The following is a 5,318-nucleotide window of genomic DNA, read 5'->3' as shown; positions in this document are numbered from 1 at the left end:
AGCTGATGTCAGGGGCTTAGGTGGAGAGCAAATGTTTTGAGAATGATGAGGGCAATGAATGTACAAATGTGCTTTACACAATTGATGTATATATGGATTGTGATAAGAGTTGTATGAGCCCCTAATAAAATGATTAAAAAAATAGAAGAAATTATGAAGTAAAACACCTGAATAGAAAATTCTAAAGTGCAACTGAAAAGGATCAAGCAAAATATCATAGGGAAATGTGCAATGACCTGGAGTTAGATAACCAAAAAGCGAACACACTCAGCACATGCTAAATTAGAATGATTAAAGAAAAATTCAGTCTCAAATTGCAATATTGAAATATTCTATGGGCAAAATATTGAAAGATGTGGGAAGCCTCAAAAGAAGATGGAAATAATACACAGGCTCATGTACCAAAAAGAACTGATTGACATTCAAATATTTCAAGAGGTAGAATATATTCCAGAATTAATCATTCTGAGGGCAAACGTGTAAGCTGGACTGACAACATTAGCCAAAAACAAAGCTCCAGGAATTAATAGAATAGAAAGCAATTAAAACATTTCACCAGGCTGACGAAGCTCTGGACGCACCCACGCGTCTGCGCCAGGAAATTTGGAAGACAACTACTTGGTGAACTGACTGGAAGAGATCTATATTTGTGCCCATTGCAAAGAAAGCTGCGCAAACAATTTTGCTGAAGATCATCCCATGATGGATGCAGCAGTACATTGACAAGGTTCAGAGGTTCAGGCTGGATTCAGAAGAGGATATAGACCAAAGGATATCATTGCTAATGAAGTCCTTGACTGAAAGCAGATAACTCAGGGAAGATTGTACTTCTATTTTATAGACTATGCTCCAGAATTTGATTATGTGGACCATAACAAGCTATGCCTAGCCTTGCCAACAATGGGAATCTCAGAATACTACATTGTGCTCTTGCAGAACTTATACCTCAGAACTTATACCTCATGGGTCAGAACTTATACCTTATGATCTCATGGCTCATGAGATCATTGTGTGAATGGAACAAGAGCATACAGCATGGGTTAACAACAGGAAATGTGTGTGTCAGGGTTGCATACTCTCTCCATATTTATTCAACCTGTAAAATAAGCAAATAATCAAAGTAGCTGGATTATATGAAGAAGAATGCAGCATCTGTATTGGAACATCTGCATATTGACAAACCTGAATTATGCAGATGACATAACTTTGCTTGCTGAATGTGAGGAGAACTTGAAGCACTAACTGTGAAGATCAAAAATGACAGCCTTCAAAGTGGATTACAACTCAATGTAAAGAAAACCGAAATCCTCACCATTGAACCAATAAGTAACATTCTGATAAACAGAGAAAAGTTTGAAGTCAAAGATTTTGTCTTGCTTGGATCCACAGTCAATGCTTACGGAAGCAGCTGTGAAGATCCAAGGACACGTTGCATTAAGTAAATCTGTTTCACGAGTTCGCATTAAAGTTATGAAAAGCAAGGACATTACTTTAGGAGCTTAAGGTGCACCTGACTGAAGCCAGGGTCTTTTCAACTGCCTCATTTGCGTGTGAAAGCTGGACTTCGAGAGAGGGACACCCCAAATGAAATGATACATTTGAATTATGGTGCTGACAAGGAATATTGAAAGTACCATGGACAAACAAATCTGTCTAAAAAGAAGTATAGCCGAATGCCCCTTGGAAACAAATCTGGCAAGACTTCATTTCCATATTTTGGGCACATTGTCAGGAGTGACCAATTGCTGAAGAGGGACATCATGCTTGGAAAAAAGGCAGTGAAAGAGGAGGACTTTCAGCGAGGTGAAATGATACAGTGGTTGCTTTGAGAGACTCAAACAGAACACCTGTGAGAAGCCCACGGTTTCCTTCTGTTGCGCACAGGATCACTAGGAGCCAGAGGCTACCACCTCCTCCACCGCCAACAGGGAGAACTCCGACCCCTCTAAGTGGATACAAAACTTAATTATCATGCTTAGGTGAATCTAACAATGAAAAGGATAGATAACCACACAAAAATGCAGCGGAGACGTATGTTCATTTTGCTATGTGAAGGAAGCCAGACCCAAAGGACTATAAAGTTGTATGATTTATGTATATGACATTCTGAACAAGACACATCTCTCAGACATAAAACTAATTGGTAACTTTCAGAGGTTCTGAGGTGGTGCAGAATTTTGATACGTGGGATCATGTGGGAATTTGGAAGTTTATGGATCATGAATATTGTAAGAGCTGCATTACTCAATAATTTGTAAAAACGCATAAAATGATATATCACAAAGAATTAATCTAATTTTCTATAAACTGAGAAAAAGGAAAGACAAAAAGGGACCGGGTTTTGAGTATAACCTGAAATGGAACGCTACTCTAACAAAAAAAGCTCACTATATCACAAATGAGTGACACAACTATACTGAAACATCCGAGGAAGGAAAAACATAAGTGATGGGAAATAATAAAGTCAGTACGTTTCAGCTCAAAATCCAACTTGTAAATATGTGTGTGCTCTGTGAAAACAGAGGTGTCTTTGAATTTTTTTTTTTTCAGTAACATAGTGCTAAACCTGGTCAGTAGAGGGAGCTGGTGGGACAATTTATGAAGAGGAAATATTTCTTTTCCCTGGTTCAGGTGAGCCTCTGGAGTTAGTTCTCCACAAAGCATGCTCACTCACCAGTGCTCAATTCTTCTGAAGGGAGAGTTAGCACTGAAGACAAGTTTTTCTCTAAGGTGCAATTTTCTCCATCATTTTCCTCCTGCCAGCTGGTTTCTCTCACTCCAGCCTCCTACAGGACTTACTTTATCCAGTATTGTTGATTCTTGAACTGTGAGGCGGCCTTTGACACAGTGACCAACAGCTTTCCCATGAGTCCCTTCCAGCAGCTTTGCAGTGGGGTGCAAGAGCGCCACATGCACAGCCTCCCTGGTGTCCATGGGGAACTTCACGTGGGGTCTAGAATGGCATCATCTCCTTGTTAATTGCTTTCCTTGGCACCCAGTAGGCAGTTTTTTAGCAGGTCTTGTTAACAAGGAATCTTGATAGCTGTCAGGCTATTTGTTGGCTAGATTCTTCCACCCTAGCTCTGTGAGCATGGAGCAGACTCTCCCATTACAGAGTTAGCTCTGTCACAGGAGCATTGTTTTTAACTCTTTCTAGGAAAATCCTCAGTAACCCGAAACCTCATTAATAAGTTTGGCAGTAATATTACCTGTGCCAGTCTGGGTAGACTAGAGAAACAAATTCATAAACATGCATATGTGTATAGGAGAAAGTTTTCTATAAAGGGTATTTGTACATTAAGAAAGCATCCCAGTCCAGTCCAGTCCAAGCCCGATATTAGCCCCTATGTCCAATACCAATCTATAAAGTCCTCTTCAGACTCATGAAACGCATGCAATAACACTGAATGCAGGATCATCACAGCGTAGTGGGTAGAAAGTCTTTGGATAGAGTGGCATTGTAAGCATCTCAGCTCTGGCAGGGATCTCCATGTGATTTCTCCAGTTCCTAGGGCACAGCGTCTTGCAGCATGCAATGTGTCTTGTCAGTAGAGTGTCTCCAAGGGAGTAAGCCCAGAGAGGGATTCTCTCTTGCCTCCAAAGAAGAAATTCAGGAGTTCCCAGAATTCTCAGGAGAAGGCCATGCCCACACAGAAGCCTCATTGGTTATATCTTGATTGACAGATCAGACTCCACCCATTAATTCCTAATCCTCTTAAATTGACACCAGATTATGTAACTACCACATTACCTGATTGAATTATGATTTAGTATTATACACCTGATTAGTAAAATTACTAATGATATTTTGGTTAGATAATGTAAAGCTAAAAACTAAAATCTAAAACTCAAACTCTGCCATCAAGAAGGTTCTAGAGGAACCATATAAGACAGAGTAAAACTTTATCTACCTTGGAGCTTCTGGTAGTTTCAAACTGCTTACCTTGCAGTTAATCACAACATGTAACCCCTGAACCACCAGGGCTCTTATAAAAATAAATAAATAAATATCTACAAATAATTAAGTTAGTGAATGCATAATATTTACTATGCATTCTCATAGTATTAAGGCATGTGTTAGCAATAGTAAAACCATGGTATATGTACACTAGGGTGATAGCTATATGGTTTTATGACAACTTGATAATCTATGAAAGTGTCAATCAGTTCACAGCCTCATTCATGCCTCTTGGCAGTGTGCCTATCTTATAAGCAGGGGAAATTGAGAATCTCCCTCTGTCTTTCTGCCCTTTCCCCTTCCTGCTTGCTGGGACTCTGCCACTGACATTGAGAGCTCCAGTGCCTGCCATGTTGCTACCAACCTTGGATCCACCTGACTCTGACCCACCAGTCTGTGCTCCACTTGCATTCTGAGTCAGAGTGTAGCTACAGGAGTCTACAGAGGGACTTATGGATCAGTATTGAACTTAGCAACTCAGAGTTGGACTGGGATGCGATGTTTTCTGGACATCTAATTGTTTCTTAATATAAAGCAGTTTCTTATACATACATGAGTATCATTGATTTCTTTTTCTAGTCAACCAAGCCTAACATACCTAGAATGAGAAAATATAAATGATAAGAGCTATGACATCAGAAGTACATGAAAGAAATTCAAGATTGATAAATGTGGCTTGATCAAAACTGTTTTTTAAAAACATTTTCATCATAGGATTTTGTCAATTAAGTGAAGAGACAAATTATGAACTGAGGAAGACAATGGTACAAACTATATAATAGGAACCCAGACAGCCCAGTCAGGTAAGCATTGGACTGCTAACTGCAAGATCAGTGGTTCAAACCTTCCAGCTGCTCCCTGGGGAAAGATGAGACTCTCTACTCCCATGAAGATTTACCGCCAAAGAAACTGGATAAAGGGTCCCTGTCTGAGAGTTAGAATCTTTGGCAGTGCTTTTTAATTTTGGCTTTTGTTTTTGTATATCTATGTGTGTGTAGATGTATGTGTATATGCATATGTAAATATATATACATGGGATCCTAAAAGTTGGTAAAAACTAAAATTTTAAGAAAATGGATTGTCCATGTTTTGAGGTCGATATCAATCCCACTGCCATTGAGTCCATTCCAACGCTTAACAACCTTACATATGATTTCAGAGATTGTACATCTTTAGGGGAGAAACTGTCTCTAATATCTCTGGAAAGGAAACTGGTATGTTTGAACTACTGGCCAATATCTAACACACTAACCCAAAGTACCAGGCCTCTTTGAAGCTTCTCTGTCTTTCTCTCTGTATTTCTCTTTCTCTTTGTCTCTTTCTTCCCCAACCACCCTCCTCTCTCTCTCTCTCTCTCTGT

The sequence above is a fragment of the Echinops telfairi genome, unplaced genomic scaffold (genome assembly GCF_000313985.2).
Source record: "Echinops telfairi isolate 266 unplaced genomic scaffold, ASM31398v2 ScPeMD7_3509;HRSCAF=4178, whole genome shotgun sequence".
Lineage (NCBI taxonomy): Eukaryota > Metazoa > Chordata > Mammalia > Afrosoricida > Tenrecidae > Echinops > Echinops telfairi.
The sequence above is the reverse complement of the archived record's forward strand: the minus strand, read 5'-3'. Positions refer to the sequence as shown.